Source organism: Passer domesticus, unplaced genomic scaffold, assembly GCF_036417665.1.
Source record: "Passer domesticus isolate bPasDom1 unplaced genomic scaffold, bPasDom1.hap1 HAP1_SCAFFOLD_51, whole genome shotgun sequence".
NCBI lineage: Eukaryota > Metazoa > Chordata > Aves > Passeriformes > Passeridae > Passer > Passer domesticus.
In genome coordinates, this window is record NW_026990161.1 from 452,965 (window position 1) to 479,272 (window position 26,308).

Consider the following 26,308-nt stretch of genomic DNA (forward strand, 5'->3'; position numbering starts at 1 on the left):
AAACCTCTGTCTACAGTGCTCTAAATGTTTTCCGTTCACTTTGTGATTACTATTACTAGACTATCTAAATTGTTGTGACTTTTAATTCTTGACATAAAGGTGGTAACATGCTTTATGGGTTAAATTCAAAGGCCCAGGGGTCTTTGGCTACATGCCAGGGTCTCTGAACCCCCTGCCAGGGATTTAAAGCCCCCTGGCTGGGGCTGGAATCATTTAGGATGGTCAGGGGGAGGTCCGGGGTTCTGACAGTGCCCAAAGGAATGAGAAAGAGAAGTGAAGTTTTATAAAGAATCATTATTTATTTGCTGAACATCGGCAAACACGAGGATTTACAGAACACATTTCATTACAACAATCCTCATAACAACAACAACAACAATCTACTGTACATATTTCCATGGGATCCTATGGAGTAACAATCTTCAAAACATATTTACAAAGAACTACTAACCTAAGAACATATTTACAAAAATATCCTAACTTTTCAAACATATATACACCGCCGTAATATCTACAGCCATCATCTGCATCAGTCCTGGAAGGAAGAAAGAAGCAAAGCTGGAGTCAGCTGCCAGCACTGGGCCCAGCTGGGCCCCAGGAGCTGGGACAGGGCTGGCAGGGCTGGTGTGGCCCCAGGCAAGTGCAGGGCAGGCCAGGGCTGGTGCTTGTGGCAGCACAATCCAGGCCCCCTGCGGGCAGCGTGTCCCTGAGCGGGGCCATCCAGCCCAGCCCCAGCCTGGCGCCAGGGCAGCCACTGTGTCTGTGGGCAGGGCATGGAGAGCATCTGCCTGTCTTACTTGTGGGGCTCCATCTTCATCCAAGGACCATGGGCTCCTCCTCATCCTTCTCATCCACTTCCATCGCCTCGATGTCATCCTCCTCATCAACTTCCATCTCCTCAACCTGGTCTTCCACGTCCACCTCCATCATCTCTTCCTCATTCAGCACCATGTCCACTTCCATCGCCACCACAGTGTCTCTGTTAGTCTGCAAGAGACAGCACAATCTCACAGTGGGGTTCCTGTCCCACACCATCCATTGCCACATGGCTGCAGCCTGCTCAAGCAGGCTGCCTCCTCCCTGGAATGGCACAGTACCTCCACTGGCGCAGCAGTGCTCATCCTGCTAGGGTTGGTGCTCCAGAGCAGGCAGCAGGAAAAGCCCAGGCAGCAGCAGCAACAGCTGAGTGCTGACGGGCAGAGCGCAGAGCGAGCGCCAACTGAGCGCTGGCAGCAGGCAGAGTGTCTGCTGTGGTGGTTTCCAGGTGCTGGACGTTCCACCTGGAACGCTGTGGGAGCTGTGATGTCACAGAAGTTTCAGGGCCGCTCCACACTGGGAGATGGGCATGGTGGAATGATGAAATCCTTGAATGGTTTGGCCTGGAAGGGACCCTAAGGATCATCTGGTTGCAAGCTGAGCAGCCTCGCAGCACAGCAGGTTGCTGCGGCCCCTGTCCAAGCTGGCCTTGGATGTTGGTGGGCATGGGGTATGCACAGCCTCTCTGCGCTGGTCCCTGTGTCAGGGACAAGCACCCTGACAGGAAAGAACTTCTTGCCATCATGGAATGGATTCCAGCTCTTGCAGTTTCATCCCATTCGCCCTTGTTCTGTGACTTCAGTTGCTGACAAAGAGTCCTCTCCCACTTCCCTGTGGGTCAGGCTGTTCCTGCAGTGTCACACATGTGGCTGAAGCTGCAGCCAGGAGAGAGAGAAGCCAAGCTGGCAGAGAGAGGAAATGGGGAAAGTGACATGAGAGATGAGAGGAGAAGGAAAAAGTAGAGACATGCAAGGCATTGGGTTGGGTGATTTGTGGCATTCATGCCTTTTATTAGAGGCCAGGTTCTCTGGTGCACTCAATGACTGTGTGATTGCGGCGTGTCCAAAGTGAGCCCGTGTGAGCGAGCTGCACTCCCAGAGGCCGGAGCACACTTGCTTAAGTGCTGATGAATGAGGCCAGAGATGGGTCTTTGTGTGGAACTCCAAACGCTGTGCATTGCCATGAAGAGGGTCCAGGGCCAGAGAGAAAATGAGGCTGGGGTCTGAGGGTTTCATTCGGGGGGGAGAAGGGGTGAAGCCAGGACCAGCAGGGGAGAAGAGAGAGGAGAACATTCTCTGGAGAGTAGATCTAAGGAAAAAATGGCAGTTGAAGTGGGTGTTAGCAACAAAACCTGCGGATTGCAAGAGGCTGCAAGTGGCCATGGGTGAGAGCCTTGCATTCAGAGGGGTTTCTCTGTTTCACCTTGGTCCCCTTTGCCCTAAGGTATTACAGTTGCAATGAGAGGCCCCTGGGCCTCCACAAGTGCCCCCTTTTTGTTTTCAAGAATGAAGACTTCTGCCATGGACTTTTGCAAGCGTTGAGCAAAACTGGATAGAATAACCAAGACAATGAATACAAGAAACAAAGCCCACAAAACAGTCTTGACTAAATCACAGAATCACAGAAACATGAGTTTGGAAGAGACCCCTAAGATCATCAAGTCCAACCTATGCCCTAACATCTCAACTAGACTATAGCACCAAGTGGCATGTCCAGTCTTTTTTTAAACACATCCAGTGATGGTGATTCCACCACCTCCCTGGGAAGACAGTTCCAGTGCTTTATTATTCTTTCAGTGAAAATTTTTTTCCTAATATCTAACCTATACCTTCCCTGACGTAGCTTGAGACTGTGTCCCCTTGTTCTGTCAGTTGCTGCCCGGTGGAAGAGACCGACCCCCACCTGTCTACAACCTCCCTTCAGGAAGTTGTAGAGAGCAATAAGGTCACCTCTAAGCCTCCTCTTCTCCAGGCTAAACAACCCCAGCTCCCTCAAATGTTCCTCGTAGGGCTTGTTTTCCAAGCCCCTCACCAGCCTCGTTGCTCTCCTCTGGACACGCTCAAGTATCTCAATATCCTTCCTAAATTGAGGGGCCCAGAACTGGACACAGTACTCAAGATGTGGCCTCACCAGTGCCGAGTACAGGGGGAGAATGACCTCCCTGCTCCTGCTGCTCACACAAGTTCTAATGCAGGCCAGGATGCCGTTGGCCTTCTTGGCCACCAAGGCACATTGCTGGCTCATATCCAATCGGCTGTCAACCAGCACCCCCAGGTCCCTTTCTGCCTGAACACTATCCAGCCACACCGTCCCCAGCCTGTAACGCTGTAGGGGATTTTTGTGGCCAAAATGCAGAACACGGCACTTAGACTTATTAGACTTCATATTGTTGGACGTAAAGATGAAAGCCAGCCTTTCATGCCCCAGTCTTTCAACAGTCCAGTGAGCCAGTCGTTGTTGCCTTTTGTCTGGATCTTATTGATTTGATCTGTGAGCAGCTGGCCGCTCTGGTATACTGAGTCCCTATGTGAGAAGAGGTTGACATGTGTGGCCATGGGCAAGAAATTGTGGCTTGGCTGTGGAACCACCCATGTGAAGGCATGCGGCATAGTTAGGAGCATCCAGCTTCCTGCTGCAGTGGCAAGAAAGGACAGCATCCTTTGACTTTAGCTAATTTACTAGTGGGTGGAGGCTTGGGTGGCCTGAAAGTAAAGAGATAGGGAGATTGCAATGTGAAACTGAAATTCTGGTCCCACTAAACTTTCTCTTCTGTAAGGCAAGGGTTTGAAGTCAGCTTATTAGAAGAATCAAATATCAAGGCTAGAATACAGTTTTTCCAATTGTTAAGCGGGATATCGCAGTTAGTGGTGTCTGAGCTCTCTTGGTGTTGGTCTGTGTGGTCCACACTGCTTAGGAGATCTTCTTCTGTCCTTCTTCTTCTTTTGCAGGCTGCTGCTGTCTCTCTTAGGCTTTTGTTCTGTTTTTCTGATGGTGGCTGTGGTGTTTGCCTGGCCATTGGCAGAAGAGTTTTATGTTTTTTGCTGGGATGCGTCTTGGGCCTGCTGCTGTAGAGACACAAGCATATCCTCCCTCCCAAGTAATGAATGGGAAAGGGCCCATAATTTCTTTGGATTCAGGGTCTTTGATCAACACAGGTGGCTTTTCTTTTTATTGGGCTGCCAATTAAATATAAAATGCCTGATGACTGGGGGAGTTGTTGAAAAAGTTGAGCACATCAAGGGCCTTGGCCAGGCTCTCAATGGGAGATACTATGTGGACTCCCTGTCTCTGTTGATCAAGGATCCTTTGGATGGAAGAGTGGGCCCTCTGGACGATGGACTGTCCTGTGGCAGAGTGTGGTATGGCTGTGACATGTTTTGTAGCCCACTGGTCAGAAAATGGTTGGAATCAGTGGGAGGTATAAGCAGGACCATGATCAGTTTTAATTTCCTGTGGAACAGGGGAGGTGGAAAAGGCTAAAAAGTAACGTTTTATAGCATCTTTTGATTTTTCAGCAGCATGGGCAGGGGCAGAAATCGCAGCGTTGTCGGTGTGGATTGAGACGGGGATGTATTTTAGTCTCCCAAAAGGGGCTTGGTGTGTGATGTGTGATTGCCCGATCTGGAGAGTCTTTAGTCCTCTTGGATTGAGTGCAGCTCTGACAGAAGCAAAGGCACGTTGCTGACAATTTGGGCAGGTGGCTGCCATGAATCTTGCCTGATCTTGGGTAATTTTAAAGATGCTGAGCGGTGCAGGAATGTTTTGATGGTAGAAGTGGTGGCGGATCCTAGCCTGGTCAGAAAGATTCCGTAGGGAGGTTTGGAGAAGCATTGCTGAGGCATCTGCTCTAGCATTGCCTACTATAAATGCAGGAAGGGTGGTATGAGACCTTGTGTGCATGATATAGTGTGGGTGTTGTCTGTGGGACAGAAGAGAAATGAAAGGGGAAAGCAAATGCTCTAGTTGGGGTTAGAAATGTCTTTGAAAATGGAATTTTCGGCCCGCTGCACTAGGTCATAGACATGTGCCGAATCAGTGATCAAAGGAAGAGGTTCTTTGAAAGTGGAGAAGGTCCTAAGGACTGCAGTCAATTCAGCAATTTGGGCAGGGTGAGGATCCCCTGGCTTGGCTTTTGTCTCTTGAGCAATGCGGGCCCAGGGCAGTGCAGAGCAGGGTGGGAAGCAGAGCCCGGAGCCTTTGGAGGCTGCAAGCCTTAAACATCAGCCCCTGCAGCAGCCCAGATGCAGGTGCCACAGTTGCCAAGGCTGTCAAGGCCTTGAGAGCGGGCAGGTGGATTTTGCATCCCTGTGGGCTGATGGCGGCTCTGGAGCCAGGAGTGGCTGTGGCTGCAGCAGGAAGGGTGGCTGAAAGTTTCCTGCCTTGCTTTGGTGGCATGGCTGCAGGGGCCAGTGCAGTGAGAGCCCCCTCTGTGCTGGTGAGAGCTCAGCTCTTGGGGACGCGGCTGTGCCCCAGCCCAGGAGCAGCAGCAGTGGCCAGCGGCAGCAGTGGTGTCAGTGGGACCCCCTGTGCACAGGGACCCCCAGCCGTGGGGTGGCCGTGGCAGCAGCCCCAGGGAGCTCCAGCCCCGGGATCCCGGAGCAAGTGGAAATCCCAACTGTGCAAACGCTGCCTGTGCCTCTTGGGTTTTCTTTGGTTGAGGGGATTTCGAGGTACGTTAGAAGTCTCTTTTTCTCTAACTTAGCTGTCGAAGGAAGAGTTGAGAAGTATGTGCTTCACTCTCTTAAGGTTGATTTTTATATTTTGTCTAAAACATTTTTTTGCTGGCCTGCTGAGGTTTGTTCAGCAGGTCAGCTTAAGGTACTCTTTTTGCCTCTTGGGTTGGTGTTATCTTTTATATTAAAACCTGACTATACTATGTTTACAAGAATGTTTTAATAGCTATTACTTAAGTTAGATAGTGACTTTCTACTTGAAACCAATATGTGAATGGTAATATCGTCTTTCATATGGATGCTAGCGAGAAGAAAGAGGAAGGACTGGGTACACCCAAATTTTTCTATCTATGTAGATAATACCAAACTCTTTCGTACAAGGTTCAAAACCTCTGTCTACAGTGCTCTAAATGTTTTCCGTTCACTTTGTGATTACTATTACTAGACTATCTAAATTGTTGTGACTTTTAATTCTTGACATAAAGGTGGTAACATGCTTTATGGGTTAAATTCAAAGGCCCAGGGGTCTTTGGCTACATGCCAGGGTCTCTGAACCCCCTGCCAGGGATTTAAAGCCCCCTGGCTGGGGCTGGAATCATTTAGGATGGTCAGGGGGAGGTCCGGGGTTCTGACAGTGCCCAAAGGAATGAGAAAGAGAAGTGAAGTTTTATAAAGAATCATTATTTATTTGCTGAACATCGGCAAACACGAGGATTTACAGAACACATTTCATTACAACAATCCTCATAACAACAACAACAACAATCTACTGCACATATTTCCATGGGATCCTATGGAGTAACAATCTTCAAAACATATTTACAAAGAACTACTAACCTAAGAACATATTTACAAAAATATCCTAACTTTTCAAACATATATACACCGCCGTAATATCTACAGCCATCATCTGCATCAGTCCTGGAAGGAAGAAAGAAGCAAAGCTGGAGTCAGCTGCCAGCACTGGGCCCAGCTGGGCCCCAGGAGCTGGGACAGGGCTGGCAGGGCTGGTGTGGCCCCTGGCAAGTGCAGGGCAGGCCAGGGCTGGTGCTTGTGGCAGCACAATCCAGGCCCCCTGCGGGCAGCGTGTCCCTGAGCGGGGCCATCCAGCCCAGCCCCAGCCTGGCGCCAGGGCAGCCACTGTGTCTGTGGGCAGGGCATGGGGAGCATCTGCCTGTCTTACTTGTGGGGCTCCATCTTCATCCAAGGACCATGGGCTCCTCCTCATCCTTCTCATCCACTTCCATCGCCTCGATGTCATCCTCCTCATCAACTTCCATCTCCTCAACCTGGTCTTCCACGTCCACCTCCATCATTTCTTCCTCATTCAGCACCATGTCCACTTCCATCGCCACCACAGTGTCTCTGTTAGTCTGCAAGAGACAGCACAATCTCACAGTGGGGTTCCTGTCCCACACCATCCATTCCCACATGGCTGCATCCTGCTCAAGCAGGCTGCCTCCTCCCTGGAATGGCACAGTACCTCCACTGGCGCAGCAGTGCTCATCCTGCTGGGGTTGGTGCTCCAGAGCAGGCAGCAGGAAAAGGCCAGGCAGCAGCAGCAACAGCTGAGTGCTGACGGGCAGAGCGCAGAGCGAGCGCCAACTGAGCGCTGGCAGCAGGCAGAGTGTCTGCTGTGGTGGTTTCCAGGTGCTGGACGTTCCACCTGGAACGCTGTGGGAGCTGTGATGTCACAGAAGTTTCAGGGCCGCTCCACACTGGGAGGTGGGCATGGTGGAATGATGAAATCCTTGAATGGTTTGGCCTGGAAGGGACCCTAAGGATCATCTGGTTGCAAGCTGAGCAGCCTCCCAGCACAGCAGGTTGCTGCGGCCCCTGTCCAAGCTGGCCTTGGATGTTGGTGGGCATGGGGTATGCACAGCCTCTCTGCGCTGGTCCCTGTGTCAGGGACAAGCACCCTGACAGGAAAGAACTTCTTGCCATCATGGAATGGATTCCAGCTCTTGCAGTTTCATCCCATTCCCCCTTGTTCTGTGACTTCAGTTGCTGACAAAGAGTCCTCTCCCACTTCCCTGTGGGTCAGGCTGTTCCTGCAGTGTCACACATGTGGCTGAAGCTGCAGCCAGGAGAGAGAGAAGCCAAGCTGGCAGAGAGAGGAAATGGGGAAAGTGACATGAGAGATGAGAGGAGAAGGAAAAAGTAGAGACATGCAAGGCATTGGGTTGGGTGATTTGTGGCATTCATGCCTTTTATTAGAGGCCAGGTTCTCTGGTGCACTCAATGACTGTGTGATTGCGGCGTGTCCACAGTGAGCCCGTGTGAGCGAGCTGCACTCCCAGAGGCCGGAGCACACTTGCTTCAAGTGCTGATGAATGAGGCCAGAGATGGGTCTTTGTGTGGAACTCCAAACGCTGTGCATTGCCATGAAGAGGGTCCAGGGCCAGAGAGAAAATGAGGCTGGGGTCTGAGGGTTTCATTCGGGGGGGAGAAGGGGTGAAGCCAGGACCAGCAGGGGAGAAGAGAGAGGAGAACATTCTCTGGAGAGTAGATCTAAGGAAAAAATGGCAGTTGAAGTGGGTGATAGCAACAAAACCTGCGGATTGCAAGAGGCTGCAAGTGGCCATGGGTGAGAGCCTTGCATTCAGAGGGGTTTCTCTGTTTCACCTTGGTCCCCTTTGCCCTAAGGTATTACAGTTGCAATGAGAGGCCCCTGGGCCTCCACAAGTGCCCCCTTTTTGTTTTCAAGAATGAAGGCTTCTGCCATGGACTTTTGCAAGCGTTGAGCAAAACTGGATAGAATAACCAAGACAATGAATACAAGAAACAAAGCCCACAAAACAGTCTTGACTAAATCACAGAATCACAGAAACATGAGTTTGGAAGAGACCCCTAAGATCATCAAGTCCAACCTGTGCCCTAACATCTCAACTAGACTATAGCACCAAGTGGCATGTCCAGTCTTTTTTTAAACACATCCAGTGATGGTGATTCCACCACCTCCCTGGGAAGACAGTTCCAGTGCTTTATTATTCTTTCAGTGAAAATTTTTTTCCTAATATCTAACCTATACCTTCCCTGACGTAGCTTGAGACTGTGTCCCCTTGTTCTGTCAGTTGCTGCCCGGTGGAAGAGACCGACCCCCACCTGTCTACAACCTCCCTTCAGGAAGCTGTAGAGAGCAATAAGGTCACCTCTAAGCCTCCTCTTCTCCAGGCTAAACAACCCCAGCTCCCTCAAATGTTCCTCGTAGGGCTTGTTTTCCAAGCCCCTCACCAGCCTCGTTGCTCTCCTCTGGACACGCTCAAGTATCTCAATATCCTTCCTAAATTGAGGGGCCCAGAACTGGACACAGTACTCAAGATGTGGCCTCACCAGTGCCGAGTACAGGGGGAGAATGACCTCCCTGCTCCTGCTGCTCACACAAGTCCTAATGCAGGCCAGGATGCCGTTGGCCTTCTTGGCCACCAAGGCACATTGCTGGCTCATATCCAATCGGCTGTCAACCAGCACCCCCAGGTCCCTTTCTGCCTGAACACTATCCAGCCACACCGTCCCCAGCCTGTAACGCTGTAGGGGATTTTTGTGGCCAAAATGCAGAACACGGCACTTAGACTTATTAGACTTCATATTGTTGGACGTAAAGATGAAAGCCAGCCTTTCATGCCCCAGTCTTTCAACAGTCCAGTGAGCCAGTCGTTGTTGCCTTTTGTCTGGATCTTATTGATTTGATCTGTGAGCAGCTGGCCGCTCTGGTATACTGAGTCCCTATGTGAGAAGAGGTTGACATGTGTGGCCATGGGCAAGAAATTGTGGCTTGGCTGTGGAACCACCCATGCGAAGGCATGCGGCATAGTTAGGAGCATCCAGCTTCCTGCTGCAGTGGCAAGAAAGGACAGCATCCTTTGACTTTAGCTAATTTACTAGTGGGTGGAGGCTTGGGTGGCCTGAAAGTAAAGAGATAGGGAGATTGCAATGTGAAACTGAAATTCTGGTCCCACTAAACTTTCTCTTCTGTAAGGCAAGGGTTTGAAGTCAGCTTATTAGAAGAATCAAATATCAAGGCTAGAATACAGTTTTTCCAATTGTTAAGCGGGATATCGCAGTTAGTGGTGTCTGAGCTCTCTTGGTGTTGGTCTGTGTGGTCCACACTGCTTAGGAGATCTTCTTCTGTCCTTCTTCTTCTTTTGCAGGCTGCTGCTGTCTCTCTTAGGCTTTTGTTCTGTTTTTCTGATGGTGGCTGTGGTGTTTGCCTGGCCATTGGCAGAAGAGTTTTATGTTTTTTGCTGGGATGCGTCTTGGGCCTGCTGCTGTAGAGACACAAGCATATCCTCTCTCCCAAGTAATGAATGGGAAAGGGCCCATAATTTCTTTGGATTCAGGGTCTTTGATCAACACAGGTGGCTTTTCTTTTTATTGGGCTGCCAATTAAATATAAAATGCCTGATGACTGGGGGAGTTGTTGAAAAAGTTGAGCACATCAAGGGCCTTGGCCAGGCTCTCAATGGGAGATACTATGTGGACTCCCTGTCTCTGTTGATCAAGGATCCTTTGGATGGAAGAGTGGGCCCTCTGGACGATGGACTGTCCTGTGGCAGAGTGTGGTATGGCTGTGACATGTTTTGTAGCCCACTGGTCAGAAAATGGTTGGAATCAGTGGGAGGTATAAGCAGGACCATGATCAGTTTTAATTTCCTGTGGAACAGGGGAGGTGGAAAAGGCTAAAAAGTAACGTTTTATAGCATCTTTTGATTTTTCAGCAGCATGGGCAGGGGCAGAAATCGCAGCGTTGTCGGTGTGGATTGAGACGGGGATGTATTTTAGTCTCCCAAAAGGGGCTTGGTGTGTGATGTGTGATTGCCCGATCTGGAGAGTCTTTAGTCCTCTTGGATTGAGTGCAGCTCTGACAGAAGCAAAGGCACGTTGCTGACAATTTGGGCAGGTGGCTGCCATGAATCTTGCCTGATCTTGGGTAATTTTAAAGATGCTGAGCGGTGCAGGAATGTTTTGATGGTAGAAGTGGTGGCGGATCCTAGCCTGGTCAGAAAGATTCCGTAGGGAGGTTTGGAGAAGCATTGCTGAGGCATCTGCTCTAGCATTGCCTACTATAAATGCAGGAAGGGTGGTATGAGACCTTGTGTGCATGATATAGTGTGGGTGTTGTCTGTGGGACAGAAGAGAAATGAAAGGGGAAAGCAAATGCTCTAGTTGGGGTTAGAAATGTCTTTGAAAATGGAATTTTCGGCCCGCTGCACTAGGTCATAGACATGTGCCGAATCAGTGATCAAAGGAAGAGGTTCTTTGAAAGTGGAGAAGGTCCTAAGGACTGCAGTCAATTCAGCAATTTGGGCAGGGTGAGGATCCCCTGGCTTGGCTTTTGTCTCTTGAGCAATGCGGGCCCAGGGCAGTGCAGAGCAGGGTGGGAAGCAGAGCCCGGAGCCTTTGGAGGCTGCAAGCCTTAAACATCAGCCCCTGCAGCAGCCCAGATGCAGGTGCCACAGTTGCCAAGGCTGTCAAGGCCTTGAGAGCGGGCAGGTGGATTTTGCATCCCTGTGGGCTGATGGCGGCTCTGGAGCCAGGAGTGGCTGTGGCTGCAGCAGGAAGGGTGGCTGAAAGTTTCCTGCCTTGCTTTGGTGGCATGGCTGCAGGGGCCAGTGCAGTGAGAGCCCCCTCTGTGCTGGTGAGAGCTCAGCTCTTGGGGACGCGGCTGTGCCCCAGCCCAGGAGCAGCAGCAGTGGCCAGCGGCAGCAGTGGTGTCAGTGGGACCCCCTGTGCACAGGGACCCCCAGCCGCGGGGTGGCCGTGGCAGCAGCCCCAGGGAGCTCCAGCCCCGGGATCCCGGAGCAAGTGGAAATCCCAACTGTGCAAACGCTGCCTGTGCGTCCTGGGTTTTCTTTGGTTGAGGGGATTTCGAGGTACGTTAGAAGTCTCTTTTTCTCTAACTTAGCTGTCGAAGGAAGAGTTGAGAAGTATGTGCTTCACTCTCTTAAGGTTGATTTTTATATTTTGTCTAAAACATTTTTTTGCTGGCCTGCTGAGGTTTGTTCAGCAGGTCAGCTTAAGGTACTCTTTTTGCCTCTTGGGTTGGTGTTATCTTTTATATTAAAACCTGACTATACTATGTTTACAAGAATGTTTTAATAGCTATTACTTAAGTTAGATAGTGACTTTCTACTTGAAACCAATATGTGAATGGTAATATCGTCTTTCATATGGATGCTAGCGAGAAGAAAGAGGAAGGACTGGGTACACCCAAATTTTTCTATCTATGTAGATAATACCAAACTCTTTCGTACAAGGTTCAAAACCTCTGTCTACAGTGCTCTAAATGTTTTCCGTTCACTTTGTGATTACTATTACTAGACTATCTAAATTGTTGTGACTTTTAATTCTTGACATAAAGGTGGTAACATGCTTTATGGGTTAAATTCAAAGGCCCAGGGGTCTTTGGCTACATGCCAGGGTCTCTGAACCCCCTGCCAGGGATTTAAAGCCCCCTGGCTGGGGCTGGAATCATTTAGGATGGTCAGGGGGAGGTCCGGGGTTCTGACAGTGCCCAAAGGAATGAGAAAGAGAAGTGAAGTTTTATAAAGAATCATTATTTATTTGCTGAACATCGGCAAACACGAGGATTTACAGAACACATTTCATTACAACAATCCTCATAACAACAACAACAACAATCTACTGCACATATTTCCATGGGATCCTATGGAGTAACAATCTTCAAAACATATTTACAAAGAACTACTAACCTAAGAACATATTTACAAAAATATCCTAACTTTTCAAACATATCTACACCGCCGTAATATCTACAGCCATCATCTGCATCAGTCCTGGAAGGAAGAAAGAAGCAAAGCTGGAGTCAGCTGCCAGCACTGGGCCCAGCTGGGCCCCAGGAGCTGGGACAGGGCTGGCAGGGCTGGTGTGGCCCCAGGCAAGTGCAGGGCAGGCCAGGGCTGGTGCTTGTGGCAGCACAATCCAGGCCCCCTGCGGGCAGCGTGTCCCTGAGCGGGGCCATCCAGCCCAGCCCCAGCCTGGCGCCAGGGCAGCCACTGTGTCTGTGGGCAGGGCATGGGGAGCATCTGCCTGTCTTACTTGTGGGGCTCCATCTTCATCCAAGGACCATGGGCTCCTCCTCATCCTTCTCATCCACTTCCATCGCCTCGATGTCATCCTCCTCATCAACTTCCATCTCCTCAACCTGGTCTTCCACGTCCACCTCCATCATTTCTTCCTCATTCAGCACCATGTCCACTTCCATCGCCACCACAGTGTCTCTGTTAGTCTGCAAGAGACAGCACAATCTCACAGTGGGGTTCCTGTCCCACACCATCCATTCCCACATGGCTGCAGCCTGCTCAAGCAGGCTGCCTCCTCCCTGGAATGGCACAGTACCTCCACTGGCGCAGCAGTGCTCATCCTGCTGGGGTTGGTGCTCCAGAGCAGGCAGCAGGAAAAGGCCAGGCAGCAGCAGCAACAGCTGAGTGCTGACGGGCAGAGCGCAGAGCGAGCGCCAACTGAGCGCTGGCAGCAGGCAGAGTGTCTGCTGTGGTGGTTTCCAGGTGCTGGACGTTCCACCTGGAACGCTGTGGGAGCTGTGATGTCACAGAAGTTTCAGGGCCGCTCCACACTGGGAGGTGGGCATGGTGGAATGATGAAATCCTTGAATGGTTTGGCCTGGAAGGGACCCTAAGGATCATCTGGTTGCAAGCTGAGCAGCCTCGCAGCACAGCAGGTTGCTGCGGCCCCTGTCCAAGCTGGCCTTGGATGTTGGTGGGCATGGGGTATGCACAGCCTCTCTGCGCTGGTCCCTGTGTCAGGGACAAGCACCCTGACAGGAAAGAACTTCTTGCCATCATGGAATGGATTCCAGCTCTTGCAGTTTCATCCCATTCCCCCTTGTTCTGTGACTTCAGTTGCTGACAAAGAGTCCTCTCCCACTTCCCTGTGGGTCAGGCTGTTCCTGCAGTGTCACACATGTGGCTGAAGCTGCAGCCAGGAGAGAGAGAAGCCAAGCTGGCAGAGAGAGGAAATGGGGAAAGTGACATGAGAGATGAGAGGAGAAGGAAAAAGTAGAGACATGCAAGGCATTGGGTTGGGTGGGCTGTGGCATTCATGCCTTTTATTAGAGGCCAGGTTCTCTGGTGCACTCAATGACTGTGTGATTGCGGCGTGTCCACAGTGAGCCCGTGTGAGCGAGCTGCACTCCCAGAGGCCGGAGCACACTTGCTTCAAGTGCTGATGAATGAGGCCAGAGATGGGTCTTTGTGTGGAACTCCAAACGCTGTGCATTGCCATGAAGAGGGTCCAGGGCCAGAGAGAAAATGAGGCTGGGGTCTGAGGGTTTCATTCGGGGGGGAGAAGGGGTGAAGCCAGGACCAGCAGGGGAGAAGAGAGAGGAGAACATTGTCTGGAGAGTAGATCTAAGGAAAAAATGGCAGTTGAAGTGGGTGATAGCAACAAAACCTGCGGATTGCAAGAGGCTGCAAGTGGCCATGGGTGAGAGCCTTGCATTCAGAGGGGTTTCTCTGTTTCACCTTGGTCCCCTTTGCCCTAAGGTATTACAGTTGCAATGAGAGGCCCCTGGGCCTCCACAAGTGCCCCCTTTTTGTTTTCAAGAATGAAGGCTTCTGCCATGGACTTTTGCAAGCGTTGAGCAAAACTGGATAGAATAACCAAGACAATGAATACAAGAAACAAAGCCCACAAAACAGTCTTGACTAAATCACAGAATCACAGAATCATGAGTTTGGAAGAGACCCCTAAGATCATCAAGTCCAACCTATGCCCTAACATCTCAACTAGACTATAGCACCAAGTGGCATGTCCAGTCTTTTTTTAAACACATCCAGTGATGGTGATTCCACCACCTCCCTGGGAAGACAGTTCCAGTGCTTTATTATTCTTTCAGTGAAAATTTTTTTCCTAATATCTAACCTATACCTTCCCTGACGTAGCTTGAGACTGTGTCCCCTTGTTCTGTCAGTTGCTGCCCGGTGGAAGAGACCGACCCCCACCTGTCTACAACCTCCCTTCAGGAAGCTGTAGAGAGCAATAAGGTCACCTCTAAGCCTCCTCTTCTCCAGGCTAAACAACCCCAGCTCCCTCAAATGTTCCTCGTAGGGCTTGTTTTCCAAGCCCCTCACCAGCCTCGTTGCTCTCCTCTGGACACGCTCAAGTATCTCAATATCCTTCCTAAATTGAGGGGCCCAGAACTGGACACAGTACTCAAGATGTGGCCTCACCAGTGCCGAGTACAGGGGGAGAATGACCTCCCTGCTCCTGCTGCTCACACAAGTCCTAATGCAGGCCAGGATGCCGTTGGCCTTCTTGGCCACCAAGGCACATTGCTGGCTCATATCCAATCGGCTGTCAACCAGCACCCCCAGGTCCCTTTCTGCCTGAACACTATCCAGCCACACCGTCCCCAGCCTGTAACGCTGTAGGGGATTTTTGTGGCCAAAATGCAGAACACGGCACTTAGACTTATTAGACTTCATATTGTTGGACGTAAAGATGAAAGCCAGCCTTTCATGCCCCAGTCTTTCAACAGTCCAGTGAGCCAGTCGTTGTTGCCTTTTGTCTGGATCTTATTGATTTGATCTGTGAGCAGCTGGCCGCTCTGGTATACTGAGTCCCTATGTGAGAAGAGGTTGACATGTGTGGCCATGGGCAAGAAATTGTGGCTTGGCTGTGGAACCACCCATGCGAAGGCATGCGGCATAGTTAGGAGCATCCAGCTTCCTGCTGCAGTGGCAAGAAAGGACAGCATCCTTTGACTTTAGCTAATTTACTAGTGGGTGGAGGCTTGGGTGGCCTGAAAGTAAAGAGATAGGGAGATTGCAATGTGAAACTGAAATTCTGGTCCCACTAAACTTTCTCTTCTGTAAGGCAAGGGTTTGAAGTCAGCTTATTAGAAGAATCAAATATCAAGGCTAGAATACAGTTTTTCCAATTGTTAAGCGGGATATCGCAGTTAGTGGTGTCTGAGCTCTCTTGGTGTTGGTGTGTGCGGTCCACACTGCTTAGGAGATCTTCTTCTGTCCTTCTTCTTCTTTTGCAGGCTGCTGCTGTCTCTCTTAGGCTTTTGTTCTGTTTTTCTGATGGTGGCTGTGGTGTTTGCCTGGCCATTGGCAGAAGAGTTTTATGTTTTTTGCTGGGATGCGTCTTGGGCCTGCTGCTGTAGAGACACAAGCATATCCTCCCTCCCAAGTAATGAATGGGAAAGGGCCCATAATTTGTTTGGATTCAGGGTCTTTGATCAACACAGGTGGCTTTTCTTTTTATTGGGCTGCCAATTAAATATAAAATGCCTGATGACTGGGGGAGTTGTTCAAAAAGTTGAGCACATCAAGGGCCTTGGCCAGGCTCTCAATGGGAGATAATATGTGGACTCCCTGTCTCTGTTGATCAAGGATCCTTTGGATGGAAGAGTGGGCCCTCTGGACGATGGACTGTCCTGTGGCAGAGTGTGGTATGGCTGTGACATGTTTTGTAGCCCGCTGGTCAGAAAATGGTTGGAATCAGTGGGAGGTATAAGCAGGACCATGATCAGTTTTAATTTCCTGTGGAACAGGGGAGGTGGAAAAGGCTAAAAAGTAACGTTTTATAGCATCTTTTGATTTTTCAGCAGCATGGGCAGGGGCAGAAATCGCAGCGTTGTCGGTGTGGATTGAGACGGGGATGTATTTTAGTCTCCCAAAAGGGGCTTGGTGTGTGATGTGTGATTGCCCGATCTGGAGAGTCTTTAGTCCTCTTGGATTGAGTGCAGCTCTGACAGAAGCAAAGGCACGTTGCTGACAATTTGGGCAGGTGGCTGCCATGAATCTTGCCTGATCTTGGGTAATTTTAAAGATGCTGAGCGGTGCAGGAATGTTTTGATGGTAGAAGTGGTGGCGGATCCTAGCCTGGTCAGAAAGATTCCGTAGGGAGGTTTGGAGAAGCATTGCTGAGGCATCTGCTCTAGCATTGCCTACTATAAATGCAGGAAGGGTGGTATGAGACCTTGTGTGCATGATATAGTGTGGGTGTTGTCTGTGGGACAGAAGAGAAATGAAAGGGGAAAGCAAATGCTCTAGTTGGGGTTAGAAATGTCTTTGAAAATGGAATTTTCGGCCTGCTGCACTAGGCCATAGACATCTGCCGAATCAGTGATCAAAGGAAGAGGTTCTTTGAAAGTGGAGAAGGTCCTAAGGACTGCAGTCAATTCAGCAATTTGGGCAGGGTGAGGATGCCCTGGCTTGGCTTTTGTCTCTTGAGCAATGCGGGCCCAGGGCAGTGCAGAGCAGGCCGGGAAGCAGAGCCCGGAGCCTTTGGAGGCTGCAAGCCTTAAACATCAGCCCCTGCAGCAGCCCAGATGCAGGTGCCACAGTTGCCAAGGCTGTCAAGGCCTTGAGAGCGGGCAGGTGGATTTTGCATCCCTGTGGGCTGATGGCGGCTCTGGAGCCAGGAGTGGCTGTGGCTGCAGCAGGAAGGGTGGCTGAAAGTTTCCTGCCTTGCTTTGGTGGCATGGCTGCAGGGGCCAGTGCAGTGAGAGCCCCCTCTGTGCTGGTGAGAGCTCAGCTCTTGGGGACGCGGCTGTGCCCCAGCCCAGGAGCAGCAGCAGTGGCCAGCGGCAGCAGTGGTGTCAGTGGGACCCCCTGTGCACAGGGACCCCCAGCCGCGGGGTGGCCGTGGCAGCAGCCCCAGGGAGCTCCAGCCCCGGGATCCCGGAGCAAGTGGAAATCCCAACTGTGCAAACGCTGCCTGTGCGTCCTGGGTTTTCTTTGGTTGAGGGGATTTCGAGGTACATTAGAAGTCTCTTTTTCTCTAACTTAGCTGTCGAAGGAAGAGTTGAGAAGTATGTGCTTCACTCTCTTAAGGTTGATTTTTATATTTTGTCTAAAACATTTTTTTGCTGGCCTGCTGAGGTTTGTTCAGCAGGTCAGCTTAAGGTACTCTTTTTGCCTCTTGGGTTGGTGTTATCTTTTATATTAAAACCTGACTATACTATGTTTACAAGAATGTTTTAATAGCTATTACTTAAGTTAGATAGTGACTTTCTACTTGAAACCAATATGTGAATGGTAATATCGTCTTTCATATGGATGCTAGCGAGAAGAAAGAGGAAGGACTGGGTACACCCAAATTTTTCTATCTATGTAGATAATACCAAACTCTTTCGTACAAGGTTCAAAACCTCTGTCTACAGTGCTCTAAATGTTTTCCGTTCACTTTGTGATTACTATTACTAGACTATCTAAATTGTTGTGACTTTTAATTCTTGACATAAAGGTGGTAACATGCTTTATGGGTTAAATTCAAAGGCCCAGGGGTCTTTGGCTACATGCCAGGGTCTCTGAACCCCCTGCCAGGGATTTAAAGCCCCCTGGCTGGGGCTGGAATCATTTAGGATGGTCAGGGGGAGGTCCGGGGTTCTGACAGTGCCCAAAGGAATGAGAAAGAGAAGTGAAGTTTTATAAAGAATCATTATTTATTTGCTGAACATCGGCAAACACGAGGATTTACAGAACACATTTCATTACAACAATCCTCATAACAACAACAACAACAATCTACTGCACATATTTCCATGGGATCCTATGGAGTAACAATCTTCAAAACATATTTACAAAGAACTACTAACCTAAGAACATATTTACAAAAATATCCTAACTTTTCAAACATATCTACACCGCCGTAATATCTACAGCCATCATCTGCATCAGTCCTGGAAGGAAGAAAGAAGCAAAGCTGGAGTCAGCTGCCAGCACTGGGCCCAGCTGGGCCCCAGGAGCTGGGACAGGGCTGGCAGGGCTGGTGTGGCCCCAGGCAAGTGCAGGGCAGGCCAGGGCTGGTGCTTGTGGCAGCACAATCCAGGCCCCCTGCGGGCAGCGTGTCCCTGAGCGGGGCCATCCAGCCCAGCCCCAGCCTGGCGCCAGGGCAGCCACTGTGTCTGTGGGCAGGGCATGGGGAGCATCTGCCTGTCTTACTTGTGGGGCTCCATCTTCATCCAAGGACCATGGGCTCCTCCTCATCCTTCTCATCCACTTCCATCGCCTCGATGTCATCCTCCTCATCAACTTCCATCTCCTCAACCTGGTCTTCCACGTCCACCTCCATCATTTCTTCCTCATTCAGCACCATGTCCACTTCCATCGCCACCACAGTGTCTCTGTTAGTCTGCAAGAGACAGCACAATCTCACAGTGGGGTTCCTGTCCCACACCATCCATTCCCACATGGCTGCAGCCTGCTCAAGCAGGCTGCCTCCTCCCTGGAATGGCACAGTACCTCCACTGGCGCAGCAGTGCTCATCCTGCTGGGGTTGGTGCTCCAGAGCAGGCAGCAGGAAAAGGCCAGGCAGCAGCAGCAACAGCTGAGTGCTGACGGGCAGAGCGCAGAGCGAGCGCCAACTGAGCGCTGGCAGCAGGCAGAGTGTCTGCTGTGGTGGTTTCCAGGTGCTGGACGTTCCACCTGGAACGCTGTGGGAGCTGTGATGTCACAGAAGTTTCAGGGCCGCTCCACACTGGGAGGTGGGCATGGTGGAATGATGAAATCCTTGAATGGTTTGGCCTGGAAGGGACCCTAAGGATCATCTGGTTGCAAGCTGAGCAGCCTCGCAGCACAGCAGGTTGCTGCGGCCCCTGTCCAAGCTGGCCTTGGATGTTGGTGGGCATGGGGTATGCACAGCCTCTCTGCGCTGGTCCCTGTGTCAGGGACAAGCACCCTGACAGGAAAGAACTTCTTGCCATCATGGAATGGATTCCAGCTCTTGCAGTTTCATCCCATTCCCCCTTGTTCTGTGACTTCAGTTGCTGACAAAGAGTCCTCTCCCACTTCCCTGTGGGTCAGGCTGTTCCTGCAGTGTCACACATGTGGCTGAAGCTGCAGCCAGGAGAGAGAGAAGCCAAGCTGGCAGAGAGAGGAAATGGGGAAAGTGACATGAGAGATGAGAGGAGAAGGAAAAAGTAGAGACATGCAAGGCATTGGGTTGGGTGATTTGTGGCATTCATGCCTTTTATTAGAGGCCAGGTTCTCTGGTGCACTCAATGACTGTGTGATTGCGGCGTGTCCACAGTGAGCCCGTGTGAGCGAGCTGCACTCCCAGAGGCCGGAGCACACTTGCTTCAAGTGCTGATGAATGAGGCCAGAGATGGGTCTTTGTGTGGAACTCCAAACGCTGTGCATTGCCATGAAGAGGGTCCAGGGACGGAGAGAAAATGAGGCTGGGGTCTGAGGGTTTCATTCGGGGGGGAGAAGGGGTGAAGCCAGGACCAGCAGGGGAGAAGAGAGAGGAGAACATTGTCTGGAGAGTAGATCTAAGGAAAAAATGGCAGTTGAAGTGGGTGATAGCAACAAAACCTGCGGATTGCAAGAGGCTGCAAGTGGCCATGGGTGAGAGCCTTGCATTCAGAGGGGTTTCTCTGTTTCACCTTGGTCCCCTTTGCCCTAAGGTATTACAGTTGCAATGAGAGGCCCCTGGGCCTCCACAAGTGCCCCCTTTTTGTTTTCAAGAATGAAGGCTTCTGCCATGGACTTTTGCAAGCGTTGAGCAAAACTGGATAGAATAACCAAGACAATGAATACAAGAAACAAAGCCCACAAAACAGTCTTGACTAAATCACAGAATCACAGAATCATGAGTTTGGAAGAGACCCCTAAGATCATCAAGTCCAACCTATGCCCTAACATCTCAACTAGACTATAGCACCAAGTGGCATGTCCAGTCTTTTTTTAAACACATCCAGTGATGGTGATTCCACCACCTCCCTGGGAAGACAGTTCCAGTGCTTTATTATTCTTTCAGTGAAAATTTTTTTCCTAATATCTAACCTATACCTTCCCTGACGTAGCTTGAGACTGTGTCCCCTTGTTCTGTCAGTTGCTGCCCGGTGGAAGAGACCGACCCCCACCTGTCTACAACCTCCCTTCAGGAAGCTGTAGAGAGCAATAAGGTCACCTCTAAGCCTCCTCTTCTCCAGGCTAAACAACCCCAGCTCCCTCAAATGTTCCTCGTAGGGCTTGTTTTCCAAGCCCCTCACCAGCCTCGTTGCTCTCCTCTGGACACGCTCAAGTATCTCAATATCCTTCCTAAATTGAGGGGCCCAGAACTGGACACAGTACTCAAGATGTGGCCTCACCAGTGCCGAGTACAGGGGGAGAATGACCTCCCTGCTCCTGCTGCTCACACAAGTCCTAATGCAGGCCAGGATGCCGTTGGCCTTCTTGGCCACCAAGGCACATTGCTGGCTCATATCCAATCGGCTGTCAACCAGCACCCCCAGGTCCCTTTCTGCCTGAACACTATCCAGCCACACCGTCCCCAGCCTGTAACGCTGTAGGGGATTTTTGTGGCCAAAATGCAGAACACGGCACTTAGACTTATTAGACTTCATATTGTTGGACGTAAAGATGAAAGCCAGCCTTTCATGCCCCAGTCTTTCAACAGTCCAGTGAGCCAGTCGTTGTTGCCTTTTGTCTGGATCTTATTGATTTGATCTGTGAGCAGCTGGCCGCTCTGGTATACTGAGTCCCTATGTGAGAAGAGGTTGACATGCGTGGCCATGGGCAAGAAATTGTGGCTTGGCTGTGGAACCACCCATGCGAAGGCATGCGGCATAGTTAGGAGCATCCAGCTTCCTGCTGCAGTGGCAAGAAAGGACAGCATCCTTTGACTTTAGCTAATTTACTAGTGGGTGGAGGCTTGGGTGGCCTGAAAGTAAAGAGATAGGGAGATTGCAATGTGAAACTGAAATTCTGGTCCCACTAAACTTTCTCTTCTGTAAGGCAAGGGTTTGAAGTCAGCTTATTAGAAGAATCAAATATCAAGGCTAGAATACAGTTTTTCCAATTGTTAAGCGGGATATCGCAGTTAGTGGTGTCTGAGCTCTCTTGGTGTTGGTGTGTGCGGTCCACACTGCTTAGGAGATCTTCTTCTGTCCTTCTTCTTCTTTTGCAGGCTGCTGCTGTCTCTCTTAGGCTTTTGTTCTGTTTTTCTGATGGTGGCTGTGGTGTTTGCCTGGCCATTGGCAGAAGAGTTTTATGTTTTTTGCTGGGATGCGTCTTGGGCCTGCTGCTGTAGAGACACAAGCATATCCTCCCTCCCAAGTAATGAATGGGAAAGGGCCCATAATTTGTTTGGATTCAGGGTCTTTGATCAACACAGGTGGCTTTTCTTTTTATTGGGCTGCCAATTAAATATAAAATGCCTGATGACTGGGGGAGTTGTTGAAAAAGTTGAGCACATCAAGGGCCTTGGCCAGGCTCTCAATGGGAGATAATATGTGGACTCCCTGTCTCTGTTGATCAAGGATCCTTTGGATGGAAGAGTGGGCCCTCTGGACGATGGACTGTCCTGTGGCAGAGTGTGGTATGGCTGTGACATGTTTTGTAGCCCGCTGGTCAGAAAATGGTTGGAATCAGTGGGAGGTATAAGCAGGACCATGATCAGTTTTAATTTCCTGTGGAACAGGGGAGGTGGAAAAGGCTAAAAAGTAACGTTTTATAGCATCTTTTGATTTTTCAGCAGCATGGGCAGGGGCAGAAATCGCAGCGTTGTCGGTGTGGATTGAGACGGGGATGTATTTTAGTCTCCCAAAAGGGGCTTGGTGTGTGATGTGTGATTGCCCGATCTGGAGAGTCTTTAGTCCTCTTGGATTGAGTGCAGCTCTGACAGAAGCAAAGGCACGTTGCTGACAATTTGGGCAGGTGGCTGCCATGAATCTTGCCTGATCTTGGGTAATTTTAAAGATGCTGAGCGGTGCAGGAATGTTTTGATGGTAGAAGTGGTGGCGGATCCTAGCCTGGTCAGAAAGATTCCGTAGGGAGGTTTGGAGAAGCATTGCTGAGGCATCTGCTCTAGCATTGCCTACTATAAATGCAGGAAGGGTGGTATGAGACCTTGTGTGCATGATATAGTGTGGGTGTTGTCTGTGGGACAGAAGAGAAATGAAAGGGGAAAGCAAATGCTCTAGTTGGGGTTAGAAATGTCTTTGAAAATGGAATTTTCGGCCCGCTGCACTAGGTCATAGACATGTGCCGAATCAGTGATCAAAGGAAGAGGTTCTTTGAAAGTGGAGAAGGTCCTAAGGACTGCAGTCAATTCAGCAATTTGGGCAGGGTGAGGATCCCCTGGCTTGGCTTTTGTCTCTTGAGCAATGCGGGCCCAGGGCAGTGCAGAGCAGGGTGGGAAGCAGAGCCCGGAGCCTTTGGAGGCTGCAAGCCTTAAACATCAGCCCCTGCAGCAGCCCAGATGCAGGTGCCACAGTTGCCAAGGCTGTCAAGGCCTTGAGAGCGGGCAGGTGGATTTTGCATCCCTGTGGGCTGATGGCGGCTCTGGAGCCAGGAGTGGCTGTGGCTGCAGCAGGAAGGGTGGCTGAAAGTTTCCTGCCTTGCTTTGGTGGCATGGCTGCAGGGGCCAGTGCAGTGAGAGCCCCCTCTGTGCTGGTGAGAGCTCAGCTCTTGGGGACGCGGCTGTGCCCCAGCCCAGGAGCAGCAGCAGTGGCCAGCGGCAGCAGTGGTGTCAGTGGGACCCCCTGTGCACAGGGACCCCCAGCCGCGGGGTGGCCGTGGCAGCAGCCCCAGGGAGCTCCAGCCCCGGGATCCCGGAGCAAGTGGAAATCCCAACTGTGCAAACGCTGCCTGTGCGTCCTGGGTTTTCTTTGGTTGAGGGGATTTCGAGGTACATTAGAAGTCTCTTTTTCTCTAACTTAGCTGTCGAAGGAAGAGTTGAGAAGTATGTGCTTCACTCTCTTAAGGTTGATTTTTATATTTTGTCTAAAACATTTTTTTGCTGGCCTGCTGAGGTTTGTTCAGCAGGTCAGCTTAAGGTACTCTTTTTGCCTCTTGGGTTGGTGTTATCTTTTATATTAAAACCTGACTATACTATGTTTACAAGAATGTTTTAATAGCTATTACTTAAGTTAGATAGTGACTTTCTACTTGAAACCAATATGTGAATGGTAATATCGTCTTTCATATGGATGCTAGCGAGAAGAAAGAGGAAGGACTGGGTACACCCAAATTTTTCTATCTATGTAGATAATACCAAACTCTTTCGTACAAGGTTCAAAACCTCTGTCTACAGTGCTCTAAATGTTTTCCGTTCACTTTGTGATTACTATTACTAGACTATCTAAATTGTTGTGACTTTTAATTCTTGACATAAAGGTGGTAACATGCTTTATGGGTTAAATTCAAAGGCCCAGGGGTCTTTGGCTACATGCCAGGGTCTCTGAACCCCCTGCCAGGGATTTAAAGCCCCCTGGCTGGGGCTGGAATCATTTAGGATGGTCAGGGGGAGGTCCGGGGTTCTGACAGTGCCCAAAGGAATGAGAAAGAGAAGTGAAGTTTTATAAAGAATCATTATTTATTTGCTGAACATCGGCAAACACGAGGATTTACAGAACACATTTCATTACAACAATCCTCATAACAACAACAACAACAATCTACTGCACATATTTCCATGGGATCCTATGGAGTAACAATCTTCAAAACATATTTACAAAGAACTACTAACCTAAGAACATATTTACAAAAATATCCTAACTTTTCAAACATATCTACACCGCCGTAATATCTACAGCCATCATCTGCATCAGTCCTGGAAGGAAGAAAGAAGCAAAGCTGGAGTCAGCTGCCAGCACTGGGCCCAGCTGGGCCCCAGGAGCTGGGACAGGGCTGGCAGGGCTGGTGTGGCCCCAGGCAAGTGCAGGGCAGGCCAGGGCTGGTGCTTGTGGCAGCACAATCCAGGCCCCCTGCGGGCAGCGTGTCCCTGAGCGGGGCCATCCAGCCCAGCCCCAGCCTGGCGCCAGGGCAGCCACTGTGTCTGTGGGCAGGGCATGGGGAGCATCTGCCTGTCTTACTTGTGGGGCTCCATCTTCATCCAAGGACCATGGGCTCCTCCTCATCCTTCTCATCCACTTCCATCGCCTCGATGTCATCCTCCTCATCAACTTCCATCTCCTCAACCTGGTCTTCCACGTCCACCTCCATCATTTCTTCCTCATTCAGCACCATGTCCACTTCCATCGCCACCACAGTGTCTCTGTTAGTCTGCAAGAGACAGCACAATCTCACAGTGGGGTTCCTGTCCCACACCATCCATTCCCACATGGCTGCAGCCTGCTCAAGCAGGCTGCCTCCTCCCTGGAATGGCACAGTACCTCCACTGGCGCAGCAGTGCTCATCCTGCTGGGGTTGGTGCTCCAGAGCAGGCAGCAGGAAAAGGCCAGGCAGCAGCAGCAACAGCTGAGTGCTGACGGGCAGAGCGCAGAGCGAGCGCCAACTGAGCGCTGGCAGCAGGCAGAGTGTCTGCTGTGGTGGTTTCCAGGTGCTGGACGTTCCACCTGGAACGCTGTGGGAGCTGTGATGTCACAGAAGTTTCAGGGCCGCTCCACACTGGGAGGTGGGCATGGTGGAATGATGAAATCCTTGAATGGTTTGGCCTGGAAGGGACCCTAAGGATCATCTGGTTGCAAGCTGAGCAGCCTCGCAGCACAGCAGGTTGCTGCGGCCCCTGTCCAAGCTGGCCTTGGATGTTGGTGGGCATGGGGTATGCACAGCCTCTCTGCGCTGGTCCCTGTGTCAGGGACAAGCACCCTGACAGGAAAGAACTTCTTGCCATCATGGAATGGATTCCAGCTCTTGCAGTTTCATCCCATTCCCCCTTGTTCTGTGACTTCAGTTGCTGACAAAGAGTCCTCTCCCACTTCCCTGTGGGTCAGGCTGTTCCTGCAGTGTCACACATGTGGCTGAAGCTGCAGCCAGGAGAGAGAGAAGCCAAGCTGGCAGAGAGAGGAAATGGGGAAAGTGACATGAGAGATGAGAGGAGAAGGAAAAAGTAGAGACATGCAAGGCATTGGGTTGGGTGGGCTGTGGCATTCATGCCTTTTATTAGAGGCCAGGTTCTCTGGTGCACTCAATGACTGTGTGATTGCGGCGTGTCCACAGTGAGCCCGTGTGAGCGAGCTGCACTCCCAGAGGCCGGAGCACACTTGCTTCAAGTGCTGATGAATGAGGCCAGAGATGGGTCTTTGTGTGGAACTCCAAACGCTGTGCATTGCCATGAAGAGGGTCCAGGGCCAGAGAGAAAATGAGGCTGGGGTCTGAGGGTTTCATTCGGGGGGGAGAAGGGGTGAAGCCAGGACCAGCAGGGGAGAAGAGAGAGGAGAACATTGTCTGGAGAGTAGATCTAAGGAAAAAATGGCAGTTGAAGTGGGTGATAGCAACAAAACCTGCGGATTGCAAGAGGCTGCAAGTGGCCATGGGTGAGAGCCTTGCATTCAGAGGGGTTTCTCTGTTTCACCTTGGTCCCCTTTGCCCTAAGGTATTACAGTTGCAATGAGAGGCCCCTGGGCCTCCACAAGTGCCCCCTTTTTGTTTTCAAGAATGAAGGCTTCTGCCATGGACTTTTGCAAGCGTTGAGCAAAACTGGATAGAATAACCAAGACAATGAATACAAGAAACAAAGCCCACAAAACAGTCTTGACTAAATCACAGAATCACAGAATCATGAGTTTGGAAGAGACCCCTAAGATCATCAAGTCCAACCTATGCCCTAACATCTCAACTAGACTATAGCACCAAGTGGCATGTCCAGTCTTTTTTTAAACACATCCAGTGATGGTGATTCCACCACCTCCCTGGGAAGACAGTTCCAGTGCTTTATTATTCTTTCAGTGAAAATTTTTTTCCTAATATCTAACCTATACCTTCCCTGACGTAGCTTGAGACTGTGTCCCCTTGTTCTGTCAGTTGCTGCCCGGTGGAAGAGACCGACCCCCACCTGTCTACAACCTCCCTTCAGGAAGCTGTAGAGAGCAATAAGGTCACCTCTAAGCCTCCTCTTCTCCAGGCTAAACAACCCCAGCT

The 26,308-nt window shown here is 50.5% G+C and overlaps 5 long non-coding RNA genes across 5 annotated transcripts; all 5 read right to left on the bottom strand.

Annotated features, from left to right (window-relative positions):
• Positions 1 to 310: 310 nt before the first annotated feature.
• Positions 311 to 1,209, bottom strand: LOC135292839 (uncharacterized). The gene is made up of 3 exons (XR_010355007.1): positions 1,098 to 1,209; positions 798 to 987; positions 311 to 535 (listed from the first exon to the last, which is right to left on the bottom strand). It is a non-coding gene; the product is annotated as an uncharacterized LOC135292839 (long non-coding RNA).
• A 4,945-nt stretch (positions 1,210 to 6,154) lies between these two features.
• Positions 6,155 to 7,100, bottom strand: LOC135292842 (uncharacterized). The gene is made up of 3 exons (XR_010355010.1): positions 6,973 to 7,100; positions 6,673 to 6,862; positions 6,155 to 6,410 (listed from the first exon to the last, which is right to left on the bottom strand). It is a non-coding gene; the product is annotated as an uncharacterized LOC135292842 (long non-coding RNA).
• Positions 7,101 to 12,038: 4,938 nt separating this feature from the next.
• LOC135292796 (uncharacterized) lies at positions 12,039 to 12,976 on the bottom strand. Its single transcript, XR_010354961.1, has 3 exons — positions 12,849 to 12,976; positions 12,549 to 12,738; positions 12,039 to 12,286 (listed from the first exon to the last, which is right to left on the bottom strand). It is a non-coding gene; the product is annotated as an uncharacterized LOC135292796 (long non-coding RNA).
• A 4,938-nt stretch (positions 12,977 to 17,914) lies between these two features.
• On the bottom strand, positions 17,915 to 18,852 carry LOC135292799 (uncharacterized). Its single transcript, XR_010354964.1, has 3 exons — positions 18,725 to 18,852; positions 18,425 to 18,614; positions 17,915 to 18,162 (listed from the first exon to the last, which is right to left on the bottom strand). It is a non-coding gene; the product is annotated as an uncharacterized LOC135292799 (long non-coding RNA).
• A 4,938-nt stretch (positions 18,853 to 23,790) lies between these two features.
• Positions 23,791 to 24,728, bottom strand: LOC135292798 (uncharacterized). The gene is made up of 3 exons (XR_010354963.1): positions 24,601 to 24,728; positions 24,301 to 24,490; positions 23,791 to 24,038 (listed from the first exon to the last, which is right to left on the bottom strand). It is a non-coding gene; the product is annotated as an uncharacterized LOC135292798 (long non-coding RNA).
• Between the last annotated feature and the right edge of the window lie 1,580 nt (positions 24,729 to 26,308).